This window comes from Ambystoma mexicanum, chromosome 10 (assembly GCF_040938575.1).
Source record: "Ambystoma mexicanum isolate Mex_15411 chromosome 10, UKY_AmexF1_1, whole genome shotgun sequence".
Lineage (NCBI taxonomy): Eukaryota > Metazoa > Chordata > Amphibia > Caudata > Ambystomatidae > Ambystoma > Ambystoma mexicanum.
Genome location: NC_090932.1, coordinates 750,666,240 through 750,687,202, shown reverse-complemented (window position 1 = coordinate 750,687,202; position 20,963 = coordinate 750,666,240). Strand labels below are relative to the sequence as shown.

Here is a 20,963-nt window from a genome sequence, read left to right as displayed (position 1 = left end):
GTTGACCGATTAAGATATGGTCCTCTGGGCTTTAGAGTTACTGTTACTAGAATGGTTTCATAATTGGTATAAAGCACTCTAGATATCTGGGAATTTTACTTAGTAACTTTTAAGGCCTTGACTATTGTTAATTGTGTGCTCATTGTAACAGCCAAGAGCAGATTCTGTGTTGGTTTATCTATTTTATAGGAGGTTGAGGTAGAGAACAGAGGATAGCACAGGGGCAATGCGCTGGTCTTGGAAGCAAGACCAAGCAAAGCAACAGAGGTTTGAACTCCAGATCCGTGCTTAGAAACCGGACTCAGGTATGGTATTAGGTGTGTTATAAAAAAACAATTAAATAAATAAAGGCAAAAGGGTGCGAATTGTAACTCTTCCCCGAAGTCTCTGGATTTATCTCACATTTACCATAGTATCTTAGTGCTTTCTTTAGACCCAATCAAATTCTTTAGGCTGACCACCAACCCACACTGTATATTCACATGGTACTTTGAATCAGTACAATTTTCCAATTGGTTTCACTGTCAAGTAGCAAAGTCAATCGTGTAATCTTTTCCACATCCCTACCTGTGCAGGGCCCTTTGCAAACTGCTTGGTTACACACCAATGATTCAGCTATTAGGCAGTGGGGTTTCTTAAATCAATTACCTAGAATACTAAATGCCTCTCTGGTCCTGTGAAGTACCCCAAATGTGTTTGCTCGCCTTCTGAAGCAAAAATGCAACATTGCACTTATTGACGAAATGTACTTAGATGTAAATGACACTTCTAAATTGCAATGCCTATTGGATATTGTTATCTCTTTTCAGGCCGGCATTGGGAAAAAGAATGATTTAGACATGTTGGTCAATTAAAATGTCAGTCTCTCGGATTGAGCAAGAAATATTGTGGCTAATAAGGCAGTCTAGGTAAGGCACACCTCAGAGTGTGACACCATGCAGAGGAATTATCCTCTGAGCTAAGAAGAAGAGCCTTTAGCCCTCCCTCTCAGGCAAAGCATTAGCAAGATGCAGCTATGTCAAGCAGTCTGCAGTGGAGAAAGTAGGGTGTTATGCCGTGAGTAGGAGCTATACACAGAGCTACGGAGAAGGACTCTCAAGTGCAGTGAAGTGCAGTTAAGTGAGACAGCTGGCAGTTTGCGGTTCACTTCTGGAAGGAGATTGGTGGTCTCCAGGAAGGATTCCAAGATGGTAATATTATAGTGCTAGATACTGAGGAAATTCATGTAAAAGCTCTGAGAATGGTGGAGAAACCCACTGGGAACTTGTCTCACTACTAAGTAAACATTCTAATCTATCACCCGGAGGTCATGACTTTGAAGTTGACCAAGCCAGCTTTTTTTTATTCCCAAGGTTTTGCTGCCCTACTTTTGTGTTGTTCACTGTCTTGATGCTACTGATTTGTACTTGCCTCCTTGTAGCCTAGTAATCTTACTAAGGGTAAAAGGGAGGCAGCAGCACCTCTCTCCTCCAGAGGTTATGTTTCAAAACACCCCAGCAGCCCTGGCACCCTGGACTGCTTCCCTAAGGAGGTTGTTGGGGAATTGGAAGTGTATATTAGTGCTGTAGAAAATGGTGTTGGGGTGTCACTAGCAGGGAACAAAAGCAGCAAACTTGAGCTATCTTTGGCAGGAGTAACTCCCCCCCACATGAGGGCACCAACAGTAAGGGATAAAGGCAGCACACATAACGCCCCATTTGACGTTGGCTGCAGAACTGAAAGCTACTTTGGACATTAGTAGTTCTCCAACACTTTTGATTGAGAGATAACCAGACCTCAGCTATTTGAGCTAAGGATAAAAAGGCCAACCCTATAATCCACTTTGGGTAATAGTGCATTATTAAACCAATAAATCACAAGAAAGATAAAAGGTCTGTAACAAAAGCAGGCCCTGCTAACAAACAATCTAGACAGTGAGTGGTCAGTGTAAAGGTTCAAACCAAATGATCCATGTTCAGAAATGCAGGAGGGTCGTTCTAATCCCCTTTTGGGATTGATGGTGGCTTCCAATCAAGCATACCCAAATCAAGTCACTAGATCTTGTGATGCTAATGCTAATTCCACTTTAAGACACTATTGCATCTATTGCCCAGTCCCCAGTTAAACTATCTAAGGATGTGGGTTCTAAAGTTAATCATTCAAATCTGCTTGTAATGGTCCTGAGACATATTTCTTCTGTGCATAATAATGAGCCATAAACAGGGAGTGACTATGAACAAATTGTTGCAACAAAGGACAAGGAAGTAGAGCTATGCCAGACATACCTAATTTCATAGACCTTATGGTGTCTAGGACACTGCACCTACTCTGAAGAAGATTTTCCAAAGGTGGGGTCCTCCGTCTGCCGCAGATACTCTGCTGGTAGTTCCTAGTAATGTCCCTTTATGCTTTATATCAAAACTCATTTTAGGAATTGACGCAGGTCCTTATCAACAAATCTACACACCCGATTAATACTATGGTAACAGGTCCACATATTAACCCACTATTTGCTTACATGGCTTACTTAGGGCCTTCAGTTAAATGTTATGAGGGGGTTTAGCTCATTCTATCCTTCACAAACCATGGTGTTATTTCCTGCACTTTATGTTTTTAAGTTGCCAGTTTTTTAAATTCTAAACATTTTATGAAGCAGCAAGAGAAAAGGTTCAAATGCATGTGACTATTTCAGATTATGTTAGTGCGCCTTTGAAAATGAGCAGCTTTCTCTTTTTTAACCATTTCATGATGCAGATGGGTTAAGATGACAATTATTGACTGGATATTCCAGAAAGGTTTCGGGAACGGGAAAGGGCAGGGACCTGGAGGAGGGGCAGGCAGTGCCAAAAATAAATGACAGCACTTGGGGAAGGACCTTGGGTGACTGGTAGAATGGGAGCATTACACTGAAAGTTCTCGCCAACGTTTCCATCCACCTGATTGGCTGATCGCACTTCCCCATGTGCAAATGTGCTATCTGCAACTAAGAAATATGTTCACTTGTACCCTCTCACATGGATGGGTACTGCACTATTCATTCTCCAGCTAGACCCAACCCTAAAGGCAGAAACTCTAGCCGGCTTTGTACATTGGCCTACAGCGATCATTTTTCTTGTTTTTTTAGAAATTGTGAAACTTAAGTTGATGGGCAGGACCAATGCATCTATTGAGATTATAAATTGCTATATTTCTCTGCAGGGAAATGGTAAATTTTCCTATGTGAAAGTGATGATTATTTTAATAAATGTATTGAGTTACTGGTGCACAGCACCACCCATAACAACATTAATCTAGAATTTAACATTTGAGCTGCAGATTGCATAGTGTATTTTAGCAAAATGTATGCTGGTCATGAAAACACCTCTGCCTTTATTTGACCTTTCCATCATTTTGGGGACAATGCCTTGCAGAACTATCTGTTGGCCAATGTTCCTTAGTTTGGAAGAAATAGCAACTGCAGTCGAAACCTTAAGATCTAACAAATGTCCTGGCCCTCATAAGATACGGTCTGGTGGGTTGAAAAATACATTGTTCCCAGACATGCAGATACTATTGTTTTGTAATGCATTTATTTCTGTGCAAGCAATCAGTACAAATTCCTGGCTTTTGGAAAACTGCCATAATATTTCTCATTTTTTTTAAAAGGGTGTTGAATGGCTCTGCCCTGTTACCGAACTATCTCTTTGCTTGACTTTTCTTCTAAGGTGTATGTCCAGGCCATTCTGGGAAAGCTTAAGGAATGCGTTACTTTGAATCAAATAGTATCCCCCACACAATTGGGCTTTTGAGCAGGTGTGGGAACTCCACACCAGGCAATACACTTGTATGTATTGGCAGCCAAGTTTCTGTATAATAAAATGGAACCTTTGTATGTGGCATGCATAGACTTGGCTGCAGCATTCGATAATGTAAGATGGGGAATTCTTTGTAAAACTCTGAGAGATCTGAGTAGATGCTCAACTTGACTAAAAAATAATATTCTTTTGGTAAATGAACAACACTTCTGTGGTCCATTAAAGTATTAAAGGCGCACTTACTACTCCTTTTAACATTAAGCAAAGAATTAATCAGGGATGTCTTTTGGCACTCCTCCTTTTAAATGTATTTACTAATTCACTTTATGATGACATGTGCAAGCAGGGCCCAACTCTCCCATTATAGTAAGAATTAAGATCTCAGTTCTCACCTATGCAAGTGAGTGTCTTGCGTGCCGGAAATTCCGAGATCACTCGAGTGGTTGTTGAATTTGATTTGGATTATGTGAAAGTATGTTGAATTAAAGTTAACTATAAAATGTGTGCTGGAAGGGTTATATTAAATAATGCAAGGATTAACATTCTGAGGTTCTATGTTCATAAAGGATTTCTATCTATCTACAGTAAAGGAATATGTTTTTAAGGGATGTGGTTCATGGCTGCCCTCTCTAATTTGGGTCATGTTGAGAAACAAAATCAATATATGAAACAGGCGATACGTGGGTGGTGTATTTAAATGTCCTAGGCAATAAAAAATAAAAAAAATCAGTAAAACATATGCTAACATTATAAACATCTAAGGTATCTGCTGTTTGATTGCATGGGTCAGGCAACTTGGGATTTAGAAATGACCAGATTCTGCAACAGAATCAAAAGTGGTTTTGAAAAAGAATGTTGTACCGCCCATTCGCAGCTTCAAATTGGACATGGATACATTGGAACTATTCTTAGGGACATTAGGTAATGAAAAGCTGATCTTTCATTGTTGATAATTTCTTCCATTTGTGAGTGGAATTAGGGAAACTCAATCCTTGCATTGCCAATTTTAAAGGGGAGATAAAAAAAATGTAAATGTGGTGTCCTTCTGACAATTAAGTAGCTTTTACCATTAACTGAGAACCTTTGGAATTAATTATACAAATACGATCACAGGTGCCCTAAAGTTATTGAGATAATCTGACCGAAAGAATTTGGAGCTGGTGAAAACCTCTAATAGATCGTTCGGGAATCATTGATTGGTCTTCGTTGTGTAAATACAGAAATATCTCCAGAATTCTATTTAACTTTCTGGATCTGAACGCTATCAAGTTCAATACTAATGGTGAAATGCTAGAAAATGTTTTTGTCCATTTTGCAGGAATCTTTATGAAACATAAATGCACTTTCTATTTTTTCATTATATATATAAGAAAAGGAAGGAAAAACAAACCACACTCCAGGCGAGAAGAGATCTCCACATTAATGAGTCAGTAAAAGAAAACCTCCAACTCAAATCATAATGAATTACAAATTTGTATTGTTAAAAAAACTTAATTTGTCAAGCTGTTGGACAGAAACATCCACAGCAGATATATGAGATACATTACTCACCGTAATCGTATTTCTGATGCTTGTATCTGCTTAGATTCACATGCTGTGCACAGGCTGACATCTAGTGGAAGCTGCAGAGTATTACAGTTTGTTTTTCGAAAGTCGAAAATGGGCGTCAACAGAGGGCGTGCCAGTAATACTATCCCTAGTGTGATGTCCACTGTACCCATGATCCCTCACGTGTGTAGGACCCTCAGATTGTATTTTTTCTGACATGAGGTAGCATGAGGAGAAGCGTGAGTACAGATAATCCAAGCAGATAGAAAGAAAGGTAAGACTACAAGCATCCATGCGCCTTCTCTCAGAGGGGAGGAAGGGTGGGTGAATCTAAGCAGATACAAGCATCAGAAATACGATTACGGTGAGAAATGTATCCCTTCTGAGGCTTGTGGAATCTGCTTAGATCACATGCTGTGCATAGATTAGCGAGCAGTACCTGAAGAAGGAGGTGGGATGTGAGAAGGGTCATGAGCAAATAAATGTCTTAGAACTCCTTGTCCCACTTGGGATTCTGTCTTGGAATGGGTGTCAATGCAGTAGTGCTGAGTAAAAGTGTGAATAGAGCTCCAAGTAGCTGCTTTGCAAATGGTGTCAAGGGGGACATTTGCAATGAAAGCCAGAGTGGCCCCAATGCTTCTTGTAGAGTGAGATCTTGGCGTGAAAGGCAGAGTGTTGAAAGGCGGAGTAACACAGCTGGATGCAGTTAATAATCCACTTAGAGATGGCACCTTTAGAGACGCAATCCCCCTCTCTGCCTGTAGCTACAGAGACAAACAGTTGGTGTGTTTTCCTTAGCGGTCTGGTCTTGTTTACATAGTAGAGGACCGCCCTACGCACATGTGAATGTACTGTACTTTTACTGTAGTTTCACCTCAGCCGAGCTCTATGGGTCTTGGAAGAAAGCCGGAAGCTCGATGGACTGCTTCACGTGGAATTTAGAAATACACTTAGGTGAGAACCTAGGGTGTGTGCGTAAAACCAGTTTATCTTTATGAACTGTAAAGAAAGGATCTTGCACTGACAGAGCCTGAATTTCACTGACCCCTTCACTGACCCTTCTTATACATTTAATAGCTACTAAGAAGGCCATTTTATAAGTCAGGTGTTTGAGACTGCTTTTATGCATGGGCTCGAAAGGGGGGCCCATGAGCTTAGATAGCACCACAATAAGGTCCCATCCTGGTGGTGGGTTTGAAATAGGAGGGTGAAGTCTCTTTACTCCTTCCATGAAGGCTTTAACTACTGGTACTTTCCACCACAACACCTTGTTATGGGAGGTGGAGCTGCCAGGTGTACCTTTAGTGAGTTAAAAACCAGTCCTGCATCCAGCAGGTGGAGCATGTATGTGACAATAGTTGAAGGAGTGCAATCAACTGGGTTGATTTGCTTATTTTGGCACCAGATAATGAATCTTTTCCATTTGTCAAAGTAGCAGTGCCTCGTGTTTGGCTTCCTAGATACTTTTAGGATGCCCATACATCTCTGTGGTAAATTGAGATGTCCAAACTCTATGACCTCAGGAGCCATGCTGCCAGGTTCAATGAGTTGGGTTGAGGATGTACCTTGTGCCCTTGGTGATGGGACAGTAGGTTGTACCAGCCTGGGCTCCTGATGGGTTCACACACTGCTAGTTTGTGTAGGTTTGGGAACCACGGTTGTCTGGCCCACATGGGAGCAACTAGGATGAGCGTTATCGATTCTCTGTTCATCTTGTTGACCACCTTCCTGATGAGGGGAGTTGGTGGAAAAGCATACGCAAACATCCCTGACCAGTTCATCCACAGGGCATTCCCCTGGGAGTCTGGTTGGGGGAACCTGGATGCAAATCCTGGGCATTGTCTGTTTTTGCTTGTGGCAAATAGGTCTATAGTGGGGGAACCCCACTGAGAGAAGATATCTTCTACGATTTCTCTGTGTAGACACCATTCGTGTTCCTGTGGAAGGGAGTCTCTGCTCAAAGCATCCGCCAGAGAATTGAGGTCCCCTGGAACATGTTGAGATGACAGGAAGATGTTCCGTCTGAGTGCCCATATCCACATTTTCTGGGCAAGCTTGGACAGATTTGGCGAACGTGTCCCCCCTTGCTTGTTCAGGTAGAACATGGCTGTAGTGCTGTCTGTCCGGATCTGCACTGACAGATTCTGCAGGTAGGGCTCGAACGCTTGAAGCGCTCTGAATACCGCCAGAAGCTCTAGTAGGTTGATATGATTCCTGGCCACTGAGTGAGACCAGAGACCCTGAGCTGTGTGGTGGAGATAGTGAGCTCCCCACCCTGTCAGGTATGCATCGGTTGTGACTACCGCCTGTATCTCGGGATCGTAAAAGGGTTTCCCCTTGGACAGATTTTCTCTTGTCCACCAGTGAAGGTTTTGTACAAGTGTTGGCGAAACGACCACTAGATCGTCCCACTGACCACTTGCCTGAGACCACTGTTTTGTCAACCATTCCTGCATGGGACACATGCGCAGGCGCGCGTGGGGGACCAGGTTAATACATGACGCCATCATGCCCAGAAAATGCATTGCTTTGCGTACCGTTATCTGGCGACCGGTCTGATAATGCGGAATTTGCAGTAGTATATTCCGAATTCTTTCCTCGGATGGAAAGGTCAACCCCTCTTGGGTGTCTAGGATAGCTCCTAGGAATTGTTTGGAGGTGCTTGGCACCAGACTTGACTTCTTCTCGTTTATTGAGAAACCCAATTCGAAGAGGAGGTTGATAGTCCTTTGAATGTTTGTTCTGCAAATTACTGGGGTCACCCCCGTGATGAGCCAGTCGTTCAAGTAAGGGTACACCGGGATTGCCTCCCTGCGTAGGTGTGCTGCCGCCACCGCCAGTACCTTGGTGAATACCCTTGGAGCCGAAGCTATCCAGAAGGGCAGAACCTTGAACTGGTAGTGCCGACTGTCCACCTTGAAGCGCAAGTACTTTCTGTGCGCTGGGAACATGGAAATATGAAAATAGGCATCTTTCATGTCCAATGTTGCCATGTAATCCCCCTTTTTTAGGAGGGGGATTACCTCTTGGAGAGTAGTCATGCAACATTTTTGGGGCTTGACATACTTGTTTGCAGGCCGTAAGTACAATACTGGGCGCATTGTCAAATCTTTTTTTGGCACAAGGAAGTAAGTTGAATAAATACCCTTGTTTACCTGGTGTCCCGGGACGAGTTCTATCGCGTCCTTTGCTAGCAAAGTGACGATCTCCTCGAGGAGGATCTTCTGGTGGTCCAAAGAATGTATTCTTTGTAGTGGAGGATGGTTCCGGGGACGCTTTAACAGTTCTATGCAGTAGCCTGTGGATACTGTGGACAGCACCCATCTGTCTGATGTGATCCCTTCCCAAGCTTGGGTGAAGTTGGAAATGCGTCCCCCTACTGGGGTTGCGTGAGAAGGGACCCTGAACGGAGCGTCACTGTTTTGGTGGAGGCGTGCCGCCGCCTCTACTGGGGCTGCCTCTACCTTTACCACGTCCTCTTTTATTACCCCTGCCATAACCCTGGGTAGACTGCTGGTTGTTATTGTTCCATAGTGTACCCTGTCCCTGGGAATAGTTAGATCCTCTCTGGGAATTTTGTCTGCGTGGGCGACGAAAATTGCCATTCCCTCTTTGAGTAGGGGGTTTATTGGTTAGTTGGCCTAGGGATTTGAGTGTCTCATACTCATCCTTGGCATTTTTCAGAGCGTCCTCGACCGCCTTACCAAACAACAGATCCGGCTCCACCGGTTTATCTAACAATGATGCTTGGGTTTCAGCCTTAAATCCAGACTGCCGTAACCAATCGTGTCTCTTGATAACAGTCCCTTCTGCTATCAATCTTCCGGCGTTATCCGCGGCATCAAAGGTTGCTTTTAAAATTCAACCGGACACGGCTCTTCCCTCCGCGGAAACTCGTGCCAATTGTCTCTTTAAGGGTTCTGGGGCGGAGTCTATGAGTTCCGTGACTTCTTCCCACTGGTGGTAGTTGTAACTGCCCAACAGGGTGGTGGAGTTGGCAATCCTTGCCTGGTAGGCGGAAGTGGAGGCTACCTTCCGGCCCAACCCATATAGTTTTTAGCTCTCCTTGTCGGGAGGAGCTTCGGACGATGACAAGGGTGTTCCCGCCCTCTTACGGGTGTTTGTAACTACCAGGGAGTCCGGCTTCAGATGCCCCCTTATGTATAGTGGGTCTGATTGGGCTGCCCTGAAAAGTTTTTCAATCCTTGGGTTCACTGCCCTGTGAGGTTGGGATTTACGAGTGAAGGGTCTATTCTTCTCTGAATAGAGTTAAGGATAGGGATGGCCTCGCAACAGGCCTCCTTTCTCCTACTAACTCCTCAGCGAAGTCTCTCTCTTCCTGAGCACCACTCTTCCAACATGCCCAAATCTGGATCCTCACAAAAGGATGTATCCCCTTGATATTGAGAGTAGGGCTGTATATAGAAGGGGTCCGAAGACCATGTTGGGGCTTCAAACCGGGACTTCTTACTTGGGGGTATTGGATCCTTAGAGCCTGAGGGTGATGACCCGTCGGGATTATAGGAGAGAAAGTGTTCAGGGTTTTTGACGTAAAAATCTGCCAATGATCACATCCTTGACATAACCTTGTCTATGTCATCACTAGACCATTCTCTAGAACTGGGAATGACCCTTTCTGGGACTTTCTCCCCCTTATCCTCACTAGACTTACTGGTTTTAGCCAGGGTCCTTGGGATAACAGAAGACTGGGACTTGTCTGTCTGTTTATGTGGAGTGGAAAGTTTTAGAGGTGTGTAAGGAGGCTGAGACTGCTTCCTTTGTTGTTTCCCCCCTCCCCGTGGGCGGAAGAGTGTTTTCCCTGCCTTTTCACCCCTTCGGAGCCTTCCGATGCCTGGCGTCGAGGTTCGGGGGTAGTGTCCCTATCTTTAGAACGTGGAGGTAGGGACTCGGGATCCGCCGTTACGCAGTCTGCGGGCGCCGACTCCTGGAGTGCGGTCTAGGGATGGAAGTCGGCTTCGTCTTCCGACGATCGAACTTCCGTTACCTTGGGGAGCGAGGCACTCTTGGCAACAGTGGATGATTGCCTGGAGTCATGCAGCGATCTAGATCGAGAAGGCCCAGAGGACACCGATTCGGACCGTTCTTTATGCGCCTCTTTCCGATAACTCGACATGCGCGTCGAGTCTCGGTTGGACTTCATGTGCTTTGTGGAAGTGCTGTGGGTAGCGCTTGTGTCGCCGGGGGTCTTCCCCATGCCGGAGGACCTTCCGAGGTCAGGGACTTGCGCTCGGCTATCTCTTGACGCCACGTTGCCCTCGCCGTCTGAAAGCACGGTGCCGCTGCCATCGCTGAAGGCGCCCTCCGCTGCCATGGCCTCCAGATGCCTGGCGTGGTGGGCCCAACGCTTGATCGAACGGTCCTTAAGTGTTTTCGGTTTAAACCTACTACACGCTCTGCAGTTCGCCTCGGGGTGGACCCTCGGCAAGCAGAGATTGCACGTGGCATGTCTGTCAACCCAAGGGTACTTGCGGTTGCACTTGGGGCAGAATTCGAAAGGGGTACCCTCCATACACACCTTGTGGCAGCGGGCTGTTAAGTGTAGGAATATATAAGAATGTATGTATATACCAAAAGAGTGTAGAGTATGTCCACCCCCCACTCTCCCTACTTGCAGGGCCGAGGCCAGAGGCCTTCCGGGGCCCGGGCCGAGGCCAGAGGCCTTCCGAAGCCCAAATCCGTCATGCAGCTGTCGACGGTCGATTTCTTCTCCGGGCGGGCGTCGAGTGTGGAAGTTCGGTGACTCGACGTTGGGGTGGATAATGGGGAAAATATAACGATATTTTGCAAAATTATGGCTAAGGCCAGGGAACTCCGCGAAATGCTTCCGACCAGTATGGCGGAAAAAAACAATCTGAGGGTCCTACACGCGTGAGGGATCATGGGTACAGTGGACGTCACACTAGGGATAGTATTACTGGCACACCCTGTGTCGACGCCCATTTTCGAGTTTCGAAAAACAAACTGTAATACTCCGCAGCTTCCACTAGATGTCGGCCTATGCACAGCATGTGGGCTAAGCAGATTCCACAAGCCTCAGAAATATATATATATATATATATATATATATATATATATATATATATATATATATATATATATATCTTTAAGGAAAACAAATCTGGTTTAAAACATGTTTATGTCTCTTAAGGGCTCCCTTTATATACTATACTTGGTCTTTAATAGACTTCACTACTATTGAAATTAGATTGAGGAAGTTGAAGTTATTGTGTATGCCCTAATTGCAAATCTGCTATGTCGTTAATCGATTCTTGACCTGTTTATTATTAGGTTTTTATTACATTGTTAATAGTTGTGATGAAGTATGATTTTAAATATTTATTTATGTCACTTATATGTTGGTTTTACAGAATATTCTTTTCATTAAAAGGCATTGATTGAAATATAGCAAGGCAAAGATTGTGAAGATAGATGGATCATGATGAAACTGAAAATAGTCTCCTGAAACACAGCATGGGTTCACATCTATTACCCTAAAAAGGAGAATTTCATCAAATCATGTAGTCATATTTTTATGAAAACTGTAATACAGTTTATGAAACTGACAATTCCTCCTTGTTATGAAGCATTCAGCAAATCATCCACATTCTCTGCACTTGATCCAGATGTGTTTAATTTAAATTCCCTATTCAGACAACAAACCACACCACATTTACTAAATAAAATATCCAAACACCACTGTGACGATAATAAAAAGGATAGTTATCATTCTGGATACCTAGAGGCAAAACACAATGCATCCACAAAAAGCTCAGATTTTGACAAAGAGAAAACTCACAGAGAACAATATGATCATAAAGATGGTATACTTTTGCAATGACCTTCTGGTTAAAAACAAACCATTTAGACTTCTAAAACTCCCCCCTTGAGAGTGGGTCCAAACAGGGCACCTTTTCTCAGGCAAATACAGTAGTCTTTCCCAAGACAGGGCATTTCCCTACTTAGGTTAAAAAACCAAACACCCATTTCCTAGTACATTTTGAATGTAAAATATAATATATGCTATGATCATAGCCACTTGGATTGATAAGTGGCTTACCGGTCTTGTATCCCTGTAACAGGCTGGCTTTGTGGGTGAGAGAATGTAGTTCAATTGTTGGAGATATCCTGCATACTACTGTCAATATCAAGACGCCTGCAGCGGCTATCTCTCTCAAAGTGGAGAAGGCGTTTACGGACTGAGTGGAGGTCCATGATAATGGTCCCTAGTTGGTTAACATGTGCCCCCCAACTTATATTTTATCATTAAAAACCTGTAGTTCATTTTCAGAACAAGTGTGTCTCTCAATGGCGTCACATCTGCATATTTTGTACTAACATCCTGAAATGTTTTAGAAAATGTGACAACTAGTATTTCTGGCCCAGTGGCCTTGCCCAGCTTCTTTGACCATATTGATATAATGATTTCTTGTTGAGTGAAGAATAATTCAAGTGGTCATGATGTGTCACATTGCTCAAGAAAGGACTGTTATTAGTTCTACACTAGGAAAGACATATTGAGTGTACAGTTCACAATAAAACTACTGAAATTCTTCCAGAAGGCCATCCTTGCCAACAGTCATTCTTTCATCACTCAAACATACTGCTTTTCCCTTTGAGGCAACCTACCAATATTCTTCCAGCAGAGTGAGTCCCATCTTACATTTTACCTTCTCATTTCTGCCCCAATATCCTGCAGCAGTGGAGCAAAATAGATGCCCACATGCCCTCGACAGTGTGGACTAATCACACTTTCTAACCGTTTTATAATGATGAAATAATTAATTTAAAAAATACACAAAATAATAAAATAAAAGAAGAAAGACCAAACAAGCTATTACGAGTTATAACAAGCATTCTCTTTTGAAAATGCTGAGACAACACCAGATTGCAGCTTATGGCTTCTTCATCTACCTACCCTTGGAGCTCACTTAGAAGAGATGTGACTTTCAGATTTCAAGGGCAGCTATTGCAGCAGAACAACAGCAATCCCGTCTGAGAGGTAAGAAAAATGCAGCAGTAAAATGGGGGATGATGAGCCTTGTAAGCAAGGCTCAGGAAAGAACTAAAATCTCACAGAAATGTCAGATTAAACCTGGCCAAAATCATAAAGCTAAGGATGTTTGATAAGCTATAAGAGAAAAGTAACAACAAACATAATGTGCATTGGAACCTCCATTTGCTCGGGGGAGATTCATGGAAAAGGTAGAATTATTGCTGAATAAATTCATAACCTTATTGTATGTTATCCTCGTGATGGATGGGTCATTCCGTTGAAATGCCTAACCGAGCTGACAAAGCCCCAGGCATGTATTTCTTTTTTCGAATCTCATTTGCAAAATCAGAGCAAATGAATATTCTGGACCCACTGACATATTTAATGATTCACATACTGGAACTTGCTGGTGTTTGGCAGACTTTTGAAGGACATCAGCTGTGTGGTACTTTTCTCCCAGTTGCATGCAATGCGACTTATCTAATTGAAAAGGCACTGAGAACTTGATGATTAAAGCTTTGGAATCATTTTCTAGTTTACTTTTTAGAATTTCTCCTGTGATAGATTAAAAAACGTCTAACTTATTTTTGGCCAAGTTAGGTTGACATAGCGCGTAAATACGCAACTAAGACAAAAAAAAAAAGATTACGCAACTAAATATACAAAAACAATTCCTGTAACAGCGCCTCGATGCCCGCGGGCTGTGTGAGCGCTTTCAAAATGTAAAATAAATTTTAAAAAAAAATATTCCTTTCTTCACATGCCAGCTAAACTGGGATTACTTAAACACTCTGCCATTGCTGTCATTCTTGGACCACTTCCACAAACCACTGTTTTCTGACTGTGACCGAGCAGTTTGGATTGAAGATTTTGGACTCTCTACACTTCCTCATACTTTTCTCTCTCGCTCTCTTTTGCACTCACATTCCCACTCTGTCACTTCGTGACACTGTCCTCTGTGGCAGTCTAGGGTTCAGCAGTCACATGATTACTTTACCACTGTTGAATTGGGTTTGATATCTGTTCCCATACACAAAATAACATTCATGATGTAAAGGCAGGCCTGAGCATATAGCAATCACACACTGACTTGCAGCATATGCTATAGGCACTCCTCTGCCTGGTATTACATATAGAAAGTCAGGGATTTACATCTTATATGGATTACAGCACTGTACTCTTGCTAGGTTTTGTACACATAGTCCCTTGCGCACCATTGTCACCCACAGTAAGTAAGGGGCCTATACAGGGGGATCTGCTTTTGAAATATCATGTGTTATGACTATTCAACCTGTAGTTAGTTTACTAAGAGAAAACACCATAGATAAAGTTATACTCATGTGCATACTTGTGAAACACACTCACAACAAATAAACCAGATAGATGGAAATACATTCTGGACTAGATTCAGTCAGGATAATTCTGAGCTGTGCCCTCTCAAGTACTTCACAAGTGAGGTTTATAGTTTTTAGGCATTATATGGCATAGATATCCGATCACATATATTGGTATAGAAACATCTGATGACTCTGAGAGATGGTACAGTACCAACTAATTGAAATCACGTAGTCATGTAATCCAGTAATGAGTCACTGTTTCCATTTCCCTGAAAGATCTAATCTCCAAAATCAAGATGAAAGCACCTTAGTATTTTTCAAAGTGTCCCCTCCAATTGAATAAGGGTTTTGTTTTTGTTACCAAACCCTTTATATTGTTTTTCCAAGCCTATTAAAAAATTGATCTTTACTACAGAAACCGATCCCTGAATGTCAAACAGTAGACTCAAGCTATCTTCATAATGAAGAGCAATGCCCCCATTTATTTAATTCTTTGTTGGTGTAAGTAAAGTGATAATGTACATGATATGCATTTGCATACTATTCATCCCCGGTGTTTGGTCCTGGGTCTCTCAGATAAGAGAAATACAGCACAAAACCACAATCATTGATCAGTCAACCTAAAATATTGCAGTGAGATTGAAGATATGTACTGACCGCATTGGCCAGTCCATTCTTTAATGGGAGTAAGATCTTTTGGCTTGCTTATGCGGATGACATGGTCCTTTTGGACAGAACAGCAATAGGTCTCCAAAGACTTTTGACGAAACTGGGGAGTTATGCAGAGAAAAACGGGATAGTAATAAACCCGTCAAAATCGAAGATTCTTGTGTTTAAACATCCAAGAAAGAAAATCAGCTTCGATAATTGGTCTTTGAACGGGCAGATTATACCACGAGTGGATGAGCTAATCTATCTTGGCTACAAGATCTATGCCAGCCCGAGAAATCAGGAATATGATATATTTTCCAAGGCTTATGAACTGATAGCCCAAATGAAAAAAATCAAAGCCAAATATTGCACATTTTCCATCTTGCCATTGATCAAATATTATGTAGCCAAAATAATTCTGGTTATTTTGTATGGAATAGAAGCGAAACCCTTACTCTGGAGTGCAAATTGGGACAGAATAGAAGGTAGATTTTGGAAGGTTTCTCTTAACCTCCCTATGAGTACACCTGGTTGGAACTTGTGGTTTGAACTAGGCCTGGTCTCTTTAGAATGCTGTGCAGAATGGAAGTTAATCGCATTACATAGAGAGATAATGGGCCTCATTACAAGGTAGGTGGTAAGGGATTACCGGCACCAATAAGGACACCATTGTAATCTCTTACCACTCTATTCTGAGGTCCCTTAGCGGGTCCCTTCCTTAATGCCTGGTCTGACCAGGTGTTAAGGATGGGACTCGTTAAGGGACTTTAGAGCTAATAACGCAAATTGCGGTACCGTTATTAGCTCCATCCCCATTCCCATTGAGCCCTATGGGGGCTCGAATGGGAATGGGGAATGGTTCCCGGAATGGGGATTTACCAGGTCCTCCACAGTTGGAATGACCCAGTAAATCCCTATTTCGGGAACCCGGACCCAGAATGCGGTAAGGGGGTAGCCATGGTGCTAATAGCACCATGGCTACCTCCTGCCTCGTGTCCTAAACCAGACTGTATGAAAATGTTAGAGGTCACTTGAATGGCTCAAAATCCAGACTCTTGAGAGGGCTGGATTTAAAAACAAAAAACATACTGGACAGAGTAAATGCAGATCTTGAAACTCTGATAACCAACCCTCTCATGGTAAAACGGGACTTGGAGAAGTTAGACTGGATTAAAACTATCTCTTTGATGAGAAGCTCTAAGCCGCGTAATGCATTTCTGACGGCAGAAAAAAACATAGGCCATTTGCCACGTTACCTAGTAAAATACCCTGACCCCAGACTAAGATCCAACTTTTTACGGGTGAGATTGAACTTGGTCCCCACTGGGGAGGACTTGGCTATAAGAAAGCAGGAAGATCTTGCGGTCAAACTATGTAAATTATGCTCCGATCCAAGACTCCAATAACTTCGACATATCCTAATGGAGTGTGAAGGGACTTGGCCCTTGAGGCTAGCGAAGTTAAGAAGATTCACACATAAGGAGGTGGGCCTTGTCTCGGAGCATCTTTGGGAACGAATGATTGCAGGCAAAGAAATGCAGCTAACGGTAACAGTGGTTGAAATATTGGGAAATCTGAATCTGCTAAATTAATCATGTTGGGAAATGACTTGGTTAAGGGCTGAGGGGTTGGGAGGTAGCTTGACACACATCAAGGAAAACTAGATCATGTGTATACTATTGTGGAATGTTGAGTAAAAGAGAAGGTCAAATGTATGCTTTTATTGTTTGGAAAGTAATTTGCAAACTAAAGGAGATGGGGGGTAATTACCCCACGTTGAGTTTCAAGAAGTGGGGAGAATGGACTTATTTTATTGAAATCAATTTGTGTAAATGTTTATTAATTCTTTTTGAATTATTTTTATTTGGTCTATTTTCCCTATCTTTGGGAATGTTAAATTGTATTAGTTGATCAATAATTTGTAAAGGTTCTAATGAAATGAAAAATGTTCTTTTCTTTTTGTGAACCAAATACAATTAAAAAAAAAAAAGATATGTACTGAGATTGTATTGCATAAAGAGATGAACTGAAAGGACTCTAGTCTGATTTAAAAACCCATTTTGTGTATACAAATTGACACCAAGGTTCTTGGATGCTGGGGACTGTTTCCTAATGGACTACGCTGGCTATGGATTTCATGTTTACCTTTAGTGTGTGTGTGTCTTTTTGTGAATGTGTTTATGCTAGGCATGAACAGTTGTGGCCTTGTCATGCCTATTACGTGCTTAAATATCCTTAATAAATACACATAATAAAAAAAAGACCACTCTTGATATTGTGGGGACACACTTGGCCTCCCATGTACTATTCTCTGTAAAAATAATCATTATGAGTAACAATAACATTGTATTTATCTGACTCGGTTGCCAAAGGAGTTTAAAACTTCTGATGTACTTTTTAACTAGTGGTTCAAGAATCCACACAACGGATGTCCTGAATAGCCAACTGAAATTATGGTATCTGTAATTTCCCCCAGTAATTCTAGTAACAAGTCTCTTTCGGTTTATACCAGCCTTAATAATGGACTTAACTATATGTACTTTTAAAAAACTCATTGAGGTGTTGTGCTGTGACTCTTAAGGGACCTACTTGAAGATACCATGTAAATGAGCTGGACCAACCAGAGAACTTTGCTTCCTAAAACAAAATATATCTACATGTAGTGCCATTTAGCATGACATCCCGTACAGTATGCTTGATCCTAGCTGAATGTGGGTATTGTGAAAGCTGAACTATAACATCTATAAGCCTTTACTATATATCTCATCCATAGCCACAAAGTGACATTTTCAAAGTATCAATAATTTCTAGAAGACAAATGGTGTGCAATATTCTGCTGGATAGATTATATAAGACTGTGAGAACACTTACATGTTCCCTCGTTGTATTACATGTTTGTGACTTTTTTTAATGCACTATCATTTTCAGATGCTCAGAAACAAAACCTTGTGTTTTGTGAGCAGAGCTTCCGATAAGTATGATAGTCTACAAAGACACACCATGGGAATCAGTGATGGTATTATAAGAATAAGACCTTCCTTTTCGCTTCTGCATTCTCTCTCCCTCTCCTTTGCTGATGTACCTGTCTGCTGTGCATATTGGTTACCTGGCCACCCTGTGAACCTACAGGACCAGGCTCCTGCACGACCAGTTGCCCTTGCACTACCTTCGGGCATCCCAACCACTTAGGGGCTGTATCTGCAACCCTGCAGTCCCCTGACTCTCTGCACTTATGAGCCGCCACACTGTCAGCACGTACGAGTTCCTTTGCATTCTCCCCTCCCCCTCGGCAATTCTAGCCACTCCCTCCCTCCACGCCTGCGCGATCTCAATGACACAAGGCCCCGTAAGAATATTGTTTTGTCCTCCTTCTGTCTTTCCTTCCTTGTCTTGTCGTGAATAGAAACACTTGTGTACAGGCGCATTATAAATGACTTATCATATAATATAATAAGAATCAATATCTTAGAAATGTCAAGTGAAATTAGAATCCCAGTGTTTGTGGCTCTAATTCGAGATGAACAAATCAATTCAAGCCATTCTCTTCATCAATTGAGGTAATTGACAAAATAATTGAATCCCAAATATTAAAACACTGATGTTTAATTGAGATGTCAAAACGAACAATGCCACAATGGTATTGTTATCCAAAATATGGCAAACTAGATACAGATGACTTTGAAGGATATGGTTATGTCAGAAGGGAAGTACTAATTATATCTGTGTATTTTACTCATCCTAAAATGTATCATGAAACTTAAAGCGTTCCGTTATTTTACTTAGAAGAAAGGCAAGGTTACATCTTCAATCATGCTGTTTCATGGAGCGAGACTAGCAGAGTACTCAAAAGGATTGTATATTTTGATGCATCTCAAAAAATATTAGCATGTGGATAAAAACTGCCACATGAATAATTGGATCCCAACAAGAAACAAGGAAAAACAGGAGGCACAGCTGAGGATAATGTGTCGGTTAAAGAACAGAATGAGGGTCAACATCTGTTTTACTCACCAGGTAGAGAAAATATCTTGCTTAATCTATGTAAAGACATAATTAACCCCTGATGGATTTGATGGTAAGGAAAAGAGAATTCACACTGCATAAAAGTGGCTGCTATAAACGAGATGCCAAAATCATTACTACAATACGACCTTATTTATAACATGCCATAAAAGGTAATAGGCTCATTTTATCACCCCTACATTTAGAATCCAGGTATGGCTCGGAAATTAGCCAATCGCCTTTCAGTGTAATCCCGTGGACGTGAGCGCCGGGTACTAATGCTCAGGTAAATGCTATTTAGTTCTTCACTCTCAGAATGATAAAAGATAGGCTCTGCCATGTCGGGATTCAATCTTGTGACGTCCAGGTTGAATTAAAACGGAAACTCTTGTACTAGTCATATGCAATAATCTCTAGTAAAAGAGACTTGGGGAATGATCAATCTTTATGCCATGGATAGGGAATGGTCAGGGAATGCGTGCCCCATCCCTTTCAGACCTAGGTGAGTTCCACACTTCCCGCAAAGTAGTGAAACAATATTGGCAGTTGCCCCATGAAGAGCCATTCACCCTCTCTAGCACATAAACATGCCATCGCCACTGGGAAACAATCAATTGAAAATGAGCAAAACAGCAATCCAAAATAAAGGAAAAACCTAAGAGTTAAGAAACATGAAATGGGATTCATCACTTCATGGTGAGCAGTAAGGACCTAAAGAAAAGAATAGAAGGAAACATAAAGCTACACAAAAGCAGGCAGATTGGAAGAGTTTCAAGACTGAAACTCAGAATTTGACAGATGTTTTACCACTACTGCTAAATTCATATGCACCCCCAAAATCTGGTTAAAAAAGGTGCAGAACAATTATTTTGATATGTTGTCCTCCTGTACATATCCTTCAAAGCACATGTTCACTCATATAAAGCAAATTCACAAGAGGATAACAAGAGAAAAATGTATTATTTGCGTGTAAGGACAATTCACAAAGATGCTTGATGAAATTAATAAATTGCACTTCTATTTCCCTGTAAAGCCCTTATTTTCTTTTGTGAATCTGGTGGTATGCCCTTTAACATATCAAAGCTCTACAAATACTTTTGTTAAATTAAGGCTCCCACATATTTGTGGGTAAGGTAATATTGGTAAAAACTCAAACCACACCCATGTGGGACATTTTTGGACCCTGAGAACGTTTGCAACCTTTCCACAGATTTATATGGGAAAGTTCGAGGCCATCCAGAGGTCAAACACTAGAGTCCTGAAAGACAGAGCGCAGGCTTCTGCCATCCCCCAAATGGCCATGTCACATGCCCCACTACCGTCCTGGGTACTGGTCCCTGCATGGCACCTACATGTGCAAAACACTCCTGTGCTGGAATTAGAAAAAGGTTTAAAATGTAGTTATCATTTCTTAGGGTGCTGGGTGTTGGGGGAGGCAGGCCAAGGGGAGTAGTGTGGAGATTAGGGCTGCTGGTTTGCTCCCACAAGAGTGATCATAACATTTGGTGGGTCCATTTCTGGGGCGTTTGCATGCCACAACTGATGTGCATTCGGCAGTATTCCATGATAAGCATGCTCTTCCTGTCTAAGGAGGTGGATTGCACACCACTAGTTATCAGCCTAGAAGGCAGGCTAGCT

At 42.2% G+C, this 20,963-nt stretch overlaps 1 protein-coding gene across 9 annotated transcripts in view; it reads right to left on the bottom strand.

Moving 5' to 3' along the window:
• MBNL1 (muscleblind like splicing regulator 1) overlaps window positions 1-20,963 on the bottom strand; it is a 634,043-nt gene that overhangs the window by 107,836 nt on the left and 505,244 nt on the right. The gene's annotated exons all lie outside the window — the stretch shown is intronic.